Source organism: Cervus elaphus, chromosome 7 (assembly GCF_910594005.1).
Source record: "Cervus elaphus chromosome 7, mCerEla1.1, whole genome shotgun sequence".
NCBI classification, from domain to species: Eukaryota; Metazoa; Chordata; class Mammalia; order Artiodactyla; family Cervidae; genus Cervus; species Cervus elaphus.
In genome coordinates, this window is record NC_057821.1 from 1,908,059 (window position 1) to 1,920,936 (window position 12,878).

Below are 12,878 nucleotides of genomic sequence, written 5' to 3' on the forward strand. Positions count from 1 at the left end.
TGGCTCTTGAAGTGCATCCCTGGTTTGTCTGTTAGGTAACTTAGCGGGGTCTGGAGACACACAAGAGGGGAGAACCGGGGGCAGGATGCCTGAAGGAGGGAGATTTGGGCTTTTTTACTTATTTATTTATTTTTAATGAGGAAGGTTTTTGCAAGTTTATAGGCTACAGATAGAGACCCAAAGACTTGGAGGCTAAAAATGCAAGTGATAAGGACTAATCAACGAAACAACAGGGTGGAACATGGAGGTGTCCAGAGCACAGGGGGAACAGCTGAGGGTGTGGAGTGACCTCCCGTGTGCTACAGACAGAGGTGCCCCCTCTGAATGCAGTGGCTGCAGCAGTGTGGGACAGTGGAGCATGAGGTCTGAAGGAAGGGACAGGCATTGACTGTGGGCAGGGCAGGAGCGAAGGATGGACAGGAGGAGGGAAAAGAGAAAGGGGGAAGCTGGCGCCTTTGGGTTGGAACCTGCGGCCCCTGATTCAAGCAGCTGGGGGTGAAGTTGGATACAGCCTCTCCCTCAGCACTTTAACACAGGACTGAGTGGAGGAGGGACCGCCAACTTGGGGGGATCCTGCTGAGCCTCGTCTGGCCAAGGCCCCTTCCAGAAAGCTCCCACTCCCTGCTCAGGGCCCCCACCGCACGCTGCTAAGATGCCTCCATCCGCCAGCCACCCGGAAGGATGGGACAACTGGAATGTTGAAATGGCTCCTACCCAGGCCTGTCTCAGCCTCTGAACTTCCTGCACCAGCCTGTGGTGGCTCTGGCTTCTTGTGTGAGTATTTGGAAAGGCAGAAATCTCTGCTGAAGGTGGGGGCTGACCCCTGGTGGCAGGGGGATGTGTGCAGAAGGCGCAGGTGGCTCCAGGAAGTATAGACATAAGAGCAGAGGTGGCAATTGTGTTGAAAAGAGGGGCGGGCCAGGGGACACTCCTTTTATTCAGATTAAGTGTTTCCTGGATGGCCTGGGTGAGAATAAGGAAGTATATGGAGTGGCCAAAGCCCTCCACAAGGCTCCCTTTGCTGCCACCCTGGAGAGAACAGTTTCCAGAATCCTGGGTTCTGGCCCTAGAGAGACATGCTGGCAGAGCAGGGGTTAATGCCTCCTGGTCTGCCCTCCTATGAGGCCAGAATGTTCCACTCCAGGCTGAGGCAGGCGGCTTGGGGGAAAACTGCCTATCACCCAATGAATCAGCCATCACATTGAATTCAGCACCTTCAAAGCCTGAGATCAAGGCTAAGGCTGGGGCTGCAGAGAGCAGTGAGGAGGGAGGGGGAAGCAGGTTGCTAAGAGAGAAGCCTAGTTCTCTCTGCCTGAGTAACAGAAAGGGTGATACTGATGACTGGGGTGGGTTGATGATGTGCTTGGCACTCTCTGGAATGAGAAGCTAAGGGGACGGCTTGGTCTGTCCTTCTGTGTCCCCATGGGGATGAGAGATCATTGATCCGCAAGGCCAAGCCCCCAGGGTCTCAGGCTGCACTTCCAGGGTGCACAGACGGCCCCCTCTCCTGCTCTCCCCGCCTCGCTGCCCTCCTCCACCCCTGCCCTCGCCCCAGCTCTCCCCCACCCTCCCAGTGAGGTCACGTTGGTGCTGAGACACTTCCAGGGTGCACAGACAGCCCCCTCTTCTGCTTGCCCCACCTCGCTGCCCTCCTCCACCCCTGCCCTCGCCCCAGCTCTCCCCAACCCTCCCAGTGAGGTCACGTTGGTGCTGAGACACTTCCAGGGCTCAGCCCTACTCAGCGCACCCAGCTCCAATCAGCTCCAATCGCTGTCAGAGCTGGTGGCCCCTTCCCAGCCACATGGAAATCAGCTCCCCTGGAAGCTGGGCACCGTCTCTCAGGTACAAAGGGCTAGCCTATCCCACTTGCCTGAAACGGGAGCCAGTTCTGTGGTGCCATCATGCTCTGATGCTCGCCTGAGAACCAGGCTAAGGACAGTCTCCAGATGAGAACACTTCCAAATTCATGTTTAACTTTCTTCCTCTTGTCCTGTCTGGTTTCCCTCACTCATCTTCTCCCAAGAGCACTTCTTAAATAAATATAATAAATAAATAATCTCTTAATTAAGATTGATTCATTAATCTTAATTAATTTAATTAATTAATGTCTTGACTAATTTAAATTAATATTTAAAATAAATCTCTTAAATAAGAATCTTAAGTAAGAATCTCTAGAGCTTCCCTGGTGGTCCAGTGGTTAAAAATCCATCTTGCAAAACAAGGAACACCTCTTCAATCCCTGGTCCCGGAAGATTCCATATGCCTCGGGGCCGCAACTATTGAGCCTATTCCCTGCAAGCCGCACCAACTACTGAGCCCACGCGCAGCAACAACTGATGCCCACGCACCCTAGAGCCTGTTCTCCACAACACAAGGAGCCACCGCAATGATAAGCCTGCACACTGCAACTAGGGAGTAGCCCCCACTCTCTGCGACTACAGAAAGCCCACGCATAGCAACAAAGACCCAGCACAGCAAAAAATAGTATTAAAAATATTTTAAAAATCTCCACTGCAGACTCTGTTCCAGGGACCCCACCCTATGAAAGCCTCTTGTTATCCATAATCAGCATCAACCACGATTTATTGCCTCTAAAAATTCAGCTTTACCCAGTACCTGAGTGAGTGAGTGGAAATCACTCAGTTGGGTACGACTCTTTGTGACCCCATGGACTGTATAGTCCATGGAATTCTCTATGCCAGAATACTGGAGTGGGTAGCCTTTGCCTTCTCCAGGGACTCTTCCCAACCCAGGTTTCCCACATTGCAAGCGGATTCTTTAACAGCTGAGCCACAAGGGAAGCTCAAGAACACTGGAACGGGTAGTCTATTCCTTCTCCAGAGATCTTCCCCACCCAGGAATCAAACTGGGGTCTCCTGCATGGCAGGTGTATTCTTTACCAACAGAGCTATCAGGGAAGCCCACATAGTATCTAGCACCTTGTAATACATCCCTTTCTTTTCAAACTGAGTATTAGATTCTGTGGTTTGCACAAAGCACTTTCACTGATACAATGATTCACACCAAAAATAGTTGCAGCAATAAACACTCAAGGGAGTGAGAGTCTGGCATCCTTAGGGGTGAGATTGGTCATCCTCTCTGGTTGAGTTTGAAGGCAATGAAGATCCTATTAGTAGTAAAGGATGATATATGGGGAGGACTATTCATTTCTTGATTTTATTTTTTAAAATAATATAATGAGAACCCATGAGTTTGCTACTCATCCCAGGAGCTAAACTATTATCAGTAACTTAAGGTCCACCATGCACTCCTCTCCCATCCAATACTCGCCTCCCCCAAGAGGTCACAAATATCTGAGTGTTTTATCACATATGTTGATGCCTAAATAAGATACTGTTTTATTTGCTTTTGATCTTAGTGAAAAGAGTAGTCTTTTGACACTTGCTTTTCCACTCAAAATTATGATTATGAAGATTAGCCATGTTGTGGCACAAAAAGGAATATCATTTTCATTTTTACTGCTGTGTAGTATTCCATGTGCGAATACACCACAAACTCTCCATTCTGTGGTCAATGGGCGTATGAATTGTTCCTTTTTTCCTTCTCTCTTACAGACAGTGTTACTGGCAACTAGTTTGTTCTCTGTATTTGTGAATCTGTTTCTTTTCTGTTATATTCACTAGCTTGTTGTATTTTTTTAGATCCCAGCTATAAGTGGTGTCATACAATATTTGCCCTTCTCTGTCTGACTTATTTCACTTAACATAATGCCTTCCAAGTCCATTTATGTGGCTGCAAAAGGCAAATTTTCATTCTTTTTTATGGCTGAGATGTGGTATATATACCACATCTATAAAGTTCTATTTTCTTTACCCATTCATGTGTTAATATATATATATGAGTTTCTTCCACATCTTTGCAATTATAAATAATGCTGCTATGAACACTGGGATGTATGTATCTTTTTTAATTGGTGTTTTTTTTTGGGGGGGGGGGGGATATATATACCAAGGAGAGGAATTCCTGGTTCATGTGGTAGTTCTATTTTTAGTTTTTTGAGAAACCTTCATACTGTGTTCCACAGTGACTGTACCAATTTACATTCTCACCAACAGTGTACAAGGATTCTCTTTTCTCCACATCTTTGCCAACATTTTTTATTTATATTCTTTTTTGATGATAGACATTCTGACAGATTTGAGATGATATCTCATGGTGGTTTTGATTTGCATTTCCCTGATCGATTAGCAATATTGAGCATTTTTCATGTGCCTGTTGGCCCATCTGCATTTCCTCTTTGGAAAAATGTCTATTCAGGTCTTCTGCCCATTTTTTAATTGGGTTGTTTGATTTTTGTTTTTGATGTCAGATTGTATGAGCTGTTTACATATGTTGAATATTAATCCCTTGCCAATCAAATCATTTGCAAATATTTTCTCCTATTCAGTAAGTCATCTTCATTTTGTCAATGGTTTCTTTTGTTATGCAAAAGCTTTTATGTTTCATTAGGTCCCATTTGTTTAATTTTGCTTTTATTTCCTTTAAGAGGGGATAAAAAAATATTGCTGCAATTTATGTCAAAGAGTGCTCTGCCTATGTTTTCCTCTAGGAGTTTTATAGTATGCTGTCTTACAGTTAGATGTTTAATCCATTTTGAGGGTATTTTGGTCTATGGTGTTAGAGAATGTTCTGATTTCGTTGTTTTATATATGGCTGTCCAGTTTTCCCAGCTGCACTTATGGACAGACTGTCTCTCCCCATTGTATATTCCTGCCTCCTTTGTGGTGGATTAACGGACCACTCGTGTGTGGGGTTATTTCTGGGCTCTCTATCCTGTGCTGCTTATCTATTGTGTCTGTTTTTGTGCCAGCACCATTAACAGGTCTTGACTTTTAAGCATATAAAGTTCTTTCTAAAGATACCTAGCTAACATACTTTGTCTTAAAAACTGCATTAACTATCAACCTATTTTCATATTAAATTATTTGAAAGTTCTTTGTCAGTGTTTTGTACACAATCAACAGCTTTCAAATCATCACCGATTACTACAGCATTTTACTCATGAAAAATGACATATATATTTATACTTCAACTGACTGATAGAATTTCAACATATAAAGCAAAAGAAGTACATTTTCACTGAATTACATCTTAAATAACACTTACATTTGAAATTGAATATTCAGACATTAATAATCAATCCAAGTTATGTGGCTACTATTTTTATGTTGACAAGATGTGATAGAAATATACACAGTCAGTCACACAGAAGTTTAAGGATGTCAGAAATGATATTGAACTAGGTTGAAGATGATTGTTTTGGGGTAGTGGCATTTGGGGCAATTAAAAAAAAACTTTTTTTAGTGCTTTCTGCATTGATTTTTTAGGAACATATTTCTTTTAATGATCATTTATTTAAGACTATTTCCATAATCATGATATCAAGAATTATTCACACTTAACCACAAAGAGTATTTTCATGTTACACTGCAATGTCAATGAAATATAGCATAAGACTAAAGCTTCACTTGGCATAAAGATCTACTCAGTAACATCTCTCTTAATAGCAGGCAGTCACTTGACTGTTTTTATCTTATTGGCATATAATTTAGATACAATAATGAGTACAATATCAATTTTAAATACATATATCCCATAGAGTCTCCACCCAGATCAAGAATAGAATAAGTCCAGCCTTGCAGAACACTCTCTCGTGGCTCCTGAATGTTAATACCACTTCCATGGGTGACCTCTACCTGGCCTCTCCCACTGTATTGGTTAGTTGTGCCAGTTTTTAACTTCCTATAATTGGAATAACACAGTATAGCCTCTTGCATCTGATTTCTTTTGGTCAAAATTATGTGAGGCTCACCTCTGTGGCTATACTGCCCATACATTGTTCCCTTTTTATTGCCGTGTAATATTTTGTTGTATGGACACATCGCAATGTATTTCCTCCTTCTGCTGCTGCTGGACTTCTGAGTTGTTTCCAGAGTGGGTGATCATGAAGACAGCTGCTGTGGACACGTTCACCCACACCTTCTGGTGGACAGAGGCACTCATTTCCATTGGGCACATATTCAGGAGGAGAATTGCTGGTCAGGGGTATATGTATGTTTAGTTTTAGGAAATATTGTGGGAGATTTCCAAAGTCGTTGTACCAGTTAACACTTGCACCGACAGTGTAAGATTGTCCTGGCTTTTCCTCATCCTTGACTTTAAGATACATGGTTTTGGGACTTCCCTGGAAGTCCATTGGTTAAGACTCTGCATTCCCAATGCAGAGGGCGAGGGGTTCAACCCCTGGCTGGGCAGCAAAAATCCCGCATGCTGCAGAGCAAAAAAAAAAAAAGCCTAACTGGGTCAATAAAACTTAAATTTTTCATAAAATCTACATGATTTTGAAAAGACTGAAAAGTAAGTTTATCATTTTTAAATTTGAGGGGTATATGTGTATAGAAAGTAAAAGACATCTGCTTGTATATCTGATCTTTTAAAAAATTATTAGAGAATAGTTGATTTACAATGTTATATTAGTTTTGATCTTAGTAAAATAAAAATAATACCCCTAAATTCTGTCTTATAGTAGAGTTAAAATACATTCAATTAAAATTTTGAACTAAAATATTTTTTATTATTTCTTTTGAGGGTAGGAAAAGACTGATAATACCAAGAATTGAAAAACATACGAAGTCTTTGTGACAGTGGGTATTGGCAGTGGTGTACTGGTAACTAATTAACAACTGGCTCACTAGGAAAGAAAGTGTGATTTGTAGAAGTTGCCAACTTCTGTGGGATAAATACTTTTACCATGACTGACTCTCACACATTGTTGGTAAGGAGTGTAAATTGCTACAACCACTTTATAAAACCATTTGATGAAATCTGTTAAAGTTGAATGCACGCAAATGCTGGGACACAGCAATCCCAACCCTAAGTTTGTGTACCAAAATATTTATATTTTCAGGTCATCAAAAACTGAAAAACTAAAATGAATAAATAGTTGTGCATTCATGCAATGGAATACTATACAGCAATAGAAACATATAAGCTGCTATTACACATAACAACATGAATGAATCTCACACATACAAAAGCATACAGACTGTATAATTCTAACTATAAAAAGTTCAAAAACAAGCAAAACTACTGGGGTGGGGGAGTGGTCAGAAGTCAGGGTAGTGGTTGCTTTGAGAAGGACAGAGAAGGTAGTGATCAGGAACCTCTTTCCTGTATGTTTACTGTATGGACCGAATGTTTGTGTTCCCCCAAATTTATGTTCAGTTCAGTTTAGCGTTTATGTGTTAAAATTTATGTGTTGAAACCCTAACCCCTAATATGATGATATCGTTACTGAGTCCAAGCTCACACTGCTCACCACATGACAGGTGTCCCAAAGAACCATGTTACCCGGGTGAGAATTCAGGCTTCTTTCATACTGAAAGGGTAGGGGATGTGGCTGGTTGTTGCAAACTTCTTGGTGCTGACCAGACCCCAGAGGGAATGTGATATCCTTTGGTCTTGTCCACTCTAGGTCTCGTCACCATATTCCTATAAATCTCCAAAGGAGAAAAATTATCTCTATATGAAAGAAAATTGTTATATCTTTAATAGTCAAGCCTGGGAGTCAGAGCCCTGAAGAGGAGCTCTGATGTGTGTTTCAGGCTGTAGGCGGCTTTCCTTTCCAGGGTGCAGAGCCAGCAGGAGTAAGCACAGGAAGCAGAGCACAAAGTTTAGAGCTAAAGCAATAGCTCCGATACGGAGTCAGGTTTGTTCTCTGTTACATTATGAGGTGGGGCTTTGGGGAGGTATGTGCGTGGGTTTAGATGAGATCGTGATGTGAGGCCCCCATAAGGGGATTAGTGTTTTATGAGAAGAAACCAAAACCTTCTCTCTCCACCGTTCTCTCCCTCCCTCTCTCTCTCTCCCTTCATCCCTCCCCACCTTGTGTACACACAGCAAAAAGGTGACCTTCTGCAAGCTAGGAAGCCAGCAAGAAGGCCCTCACCAAGCACTGAATCTGCCAGCAGCTTGATCTTGGACGTCCCAGCCTCCAGAGATGCTAGAAATAAATGCCTGAAGTTTGAACCTCCCTGTGTATGGTATTTTCTACGACCTGAACAGTCTAAAACAGTTACGTTTGCACAGATGTGTTCAAGTTATAATGATGTATTAATGAGCAATTTCAATTAAATTGTATTAAACTAATGGATTGTTCAAACACACACAAAACCAAAAAAATCTTAACATCACTATCAGAATAAATCAGTTTTTTTCAATGTCTCTTAATTCATATATAAATCTTACTGTATTCATAAGTGAAACAAATTATACCTTGGCCAGTTAAACACATAAAGACAGTTTTGCCAAGAGCAATTTAGGCTCATAGTAGAGCAATTCATTTACATACTTAAGAGAAGCCATTCAAGCAAACAACCTATTTTCTAAATCCCCAGATACTAATTTTTAATTTTTAACCAACTAGCTCTAAATGCAGTTGGATCAGAGGCAGTTTCTAGCTGGAAACAAAGAGCGTGCTACCATCTCAGAAGGAGAAAAAGTTAAACACATATTTAAAGACAAATATATTCACCATTAAGATGAAATCTCTAACTCATCTCTTCTTACATGCCCTTTCTCCCAAACCCTTCTATTTTCTCATCCTGACAAAAATGTACTTTTATCTACTATGTGTATCCTCTCTCTTGGTCCTCCTCTTCTTTTACTTTGTGTTTTGTTTTTTTTTTTTAATAATGGCACAGCACTTTTTATTTCTTGTTCCCAGTGAATCCAGGGAATCAGTGGAATTGGAGCATTTCTCAGTTTAAGTGACATCTAGAATCACCCAGGCAGACATCCAGTTCTGCTTGGAAAGTTACTGGCTGTGCCTTTTTATTTAAATCACCTTAGTCCACGTCAAGTGAGGGGAAAGTTCCTATCTCCACAGCCTTAGATTTTCTCACATTTTAAATCAAATCCTTGGTTATTGCCATCAACTACTCCCACATCTTTCTTCTCTAACCATTCCTGATTTCTGCATGGTGAAGTTAGGCAAAGTTGCATAGCTCCCAACACACACACACACACACACACACACACACACACACAGTGTTGAGTTGCATAGCTCCCAACACACACACACACACACACACACACACACACAGTGTTTCTTATGGACCTGCTTCCCAAACACTCTGAAGACCAACCCCTTGGTTAAAAAAACAACAAAAACCAACTTGCCACATCCAGTCGGATATTGTGCAAATTCACAAAGTCCCCACTAGAGAGCACTATAACCCCACCTCTGACGCCAAATTCCCCAAGGGAAACTTCCTCTTCCTATTCAGCCCACTCACATGCTTTCATCTGGTTATTCCTTATACTAAGCACCTAAGAAGGATTAGGTGATATGAATAAGGATGTACGTAGCATACCTATCTATCTATGCCCCTTGTCTCACACCCTTGGCCCTAGGGCAAGATAATTCTCACAATGCAGGCATTCTTTCCCTCAAGATGTGTGCAACTGACAACAGATGTATTATTAGTGAATTATTGATTTGACTTTGCTATATCCCTATCAATACTTTAGGAAAAGTTGAAAGGTTGAGTCCCGTCTTGGGTCATCATCCAAACAAAGAATTTGTCAACCATGGCAGTCCTATCTCAGGACCAGGCCAGATTCTATCTAGACTTAGTTCTGCTCATCACCAAGGTCCTTTCCTCCCTCCTACCCCACCCTTCACCCCAGGACCAGTTCTTATTGTTTTCTCTCACCAAGAAAATCACAACCATTCTCTCATTAGCCCACTCAAAAAACCAGATGACTAATGACTAATGCAATTGCTTTATCTTAGAAAAAGAAAAATGAGCAACTCCTTGTAATGAAAACGCTTCTGTGATTGTATCTTATGAACAAATACAATGTTGTTTCTTATTGCACATTTTAAAATAAAACCTGATATATCTAAATATAAACATTCAAGATGGTGGCTTTGAAAGAAGGGTGCATCTTTTTAAACCAGACTGCCTTGATCCAATTTTGGGTTTGCAAGTTACTGAACCTCTGGGCATCAGTTTCCTTAACTGTTAAAAGAGGAAAGTAAGAGTTCTACTCCAGAGAGTTGTCATGAAAAATTTGTCATTGTTATTGTTTAGTTGCTAAGTTGTGTCTGACTATTTGCAACCCTGTGGACTATAGCCCTCCAGGCTCCTCTGTCCATGGGATTTCCCAGGCAAGAGTACTGGAGTGGGTTCCATTTCCTTCTCCAGGCAATTTTCCTAACCCAAGGATCGAACCTTGGTCTCCTGAATTGCAGGCAGACACTTTACTGCTGAGCCACCAAGGAAGTCCTCATGGAGAATAGAAGAGTTAATATATTTACGTGGTGTTCTGCAAAATGTGGATGGTCAGGTGACCCAGGTTTAGCCAGTCAGAGTCATTTCTTTGGGATTTATAGGTATTTGTCTCTTTTCCTCAGAAATGACTATACCTGCATGACATGAAGAGACCGGCTGAGACCTGGGACCTGGGACCCTTTGCTGCAATGCTTACATCTGGAGAAACGTTCCTGGAGCAACAAAAGTACGAAGAAACTATAAGGCATGAGAAATAACCATGCACAGGCAGTTTGGGCAAATTATGGACAAGACATAAAAAGGCCAGAAACCACTGCCACTTCGAAAAAGCTGGGAACAAAAGCAGGGTGTTCTACATGCCGCCTGCACTCAAGAGCACCCAGGGGTGGGCAAACCATCCAAGCCACCCCTCTGGCCCAACCCCTGGACACAGCCCTAACTTCACCCCAAGTACGGAACCACCTTGCCCTCCCTGCTCAGGGAGCCAGCAAGGGAAACTTATTTGTTTTTATTTCCCCTTGCTGCAGTAGAAGCCCCAATAAAGTCCTTGCCTGAATTTCTTGTCTGGTCTCTTATTTTTTATTGAGTAAGGGAGGCCGGTACTTTGGCCAACTGATGTGAAGGGCCGACTCATTGGATAAGACCCTGAGGAGGGCAGGAGATTGAGGGCAGGAGAAGGGACACCGGAGGATGAGATGGTTGGATGGTGTCACCAACTCAATGGATGTGAGTTTAAGCAAACTGCAGGAGATAGTGAAGGATACGGAAGCCTGACATGCTGCAATCCATGGGGTTGAAGAGTCGGACACAACTTAGCGACTGACCCGCAAGGAAGGCCAAGAACCCTGGTCAGTAACTATAAGACAGGAGCGCTTTTGGCCATGTTGTTTCCTGAGAGGGAAGAAGCCTGTCTGACGTAGAAACTGTAACAAGAAAGGGAGAGAACGTCTGAGTCACTGAATTTAAACCTGCCCTTGTTCTCTCCAGGACTGAGTCAAAAACCACACCTACTCTGTGCCAGGCCCAATTCCAAACACTTGACAAGAGTCAGCTCAGCAGTCCCAGCACCCCAGAAGGGTACCACCTGGGTACTCCACGTTAGACATAAGAAGACTCACCCAGAGTCACAGAGGGCAGGAGCTAGGATTTCAGCTTGGCAGTCAGGTGTCAGAGTAGGCCCCCACACTTAGGTCCTTGTAGACTGTGGAGGAACATCCTGGCTCTACATGTTACATGCTAATAGCACACCTTCCCCTCAGATGTGACGACCAAACGTGTCTCCACACACAGCCAAACATCCCTGGAGGGGCGGGACAAATTGCCCTAGTCAAGAACCACTGCTATTGCTCGGCTGGCCAAGAACTCATTTTGAATCGCTCTGAGTCACCAGATCCTGTGTTAGCCACACACTCAGAGTCACCCAATCCGTGTGTCAAGTACGAATAACCCAACGTTCCTCAAACCTGGGCCACTTGCAATGCGTTGCCACTGAGACCCTGTGCTGTCTGAGGCCTCACGTCACCAACCAGTCTGTGTCTCCAAAGACTTGCTGTCTCCCACGGCCCTGTCACTGAGGTCTGTGCAGCCCATTTCCTGGTGGTGTCCGTGCCCCTCTGTCAATCCCCGAGGGCTTCAGGGAGTCAGGGCCACAGAGCTCTTCACAAAGACAAGGCCTGAAATACACGTGGAGTCGGGGAGACCGAAACACAGAGGCACCACACAAGGCCAGGTGGGCAGAGTCGTCCCAGAAGCAGAGAGAGTCACAGAGACGGGTGGAGAGAGGCCTGACCCCCACGGGGCCTCAGCTGGTGACGCTGCATGGGTCCCTGGAGACCTGTCAAGGCCCTCCCCCGCTAACCTCTGCATTAGACTTAGGGGTGGGGAGGCTGGAGTTCCGAGGATAAGGAGCTTAGACCCACCGTGACAGCTAATCGCCTGCACAAGGCCTCTGTCTAGGTCACCGAGCCCTGAGCAGCCCCACCTCGCACAGTCACGCCTCTACTCCTCCCATCAGGTACTCAGATGACAAGGTCCTGTCCCTGATACGTCTCACCCAGAGGGGCAGAGGCAAGGGGTCAGCCCCACCCTGCCTCCCTTCCAGCTCTGCCACCAGAATGCCCGGAGGAGACGCTCACCAGCGTCCAGAGTGCTGGGCTGGGGCGGGCCCAGACAGAGAGCCTGAATTTCCTCTTGGACTGTGCTGGCAAGGACCTGGCTGAGACCACAGAAACTTCCTTCCCTGAGTTCAGAGACACAGTGGGGAGCAGATAGTCCCTGCTGATCTGGATCTCCCAGTCCTCAGGGCCCCTGAGCATGACCACGATGAGAGGAGCAGGCCTATGTTCTGAAGCAATAAAAGACTTTAAAGCAGCCCCACCCCACTCCCATCCTGTCTGGCCTGGTTCCTATGTTGATGCAGCAGTTGCTCCAGAGGCGGCTCCTAGTCCTTGAAGTGGCAGTGGTGGGCGGCTGTGGATCCTGAGCTGGAGTGGTCTGGGGTGAGAGGTCAGCACAGTCTGGGAGCATCCCTGGCTGTGGCCGGGGGCTGACAGCCCAAGA

The 12,878-nt window shown here is 44.2% G+C and overlaps 1 long non-coding RNA gene across 1 annotated transcript; it reads left to right on the plus strand.

Moving 5' to 3' along the window:
* The first annotated feature begins 275 nt into the window (after positions 1-275).
* LOC122696874 lies at positions 276-10,860 on the plus strand. Its single transcript, XR_006341937.1, has 3 exons — positions 276-774; positions 7,921-8,094; positions 10,442-10,860. It is a non-coding gene; the product is annotated as an uncharacterized LOC122696874 (long non-coding RNA).
* The last annotated feature ends 2,018 nt before the right edge of the window (positions 10,861-12,878 follow it).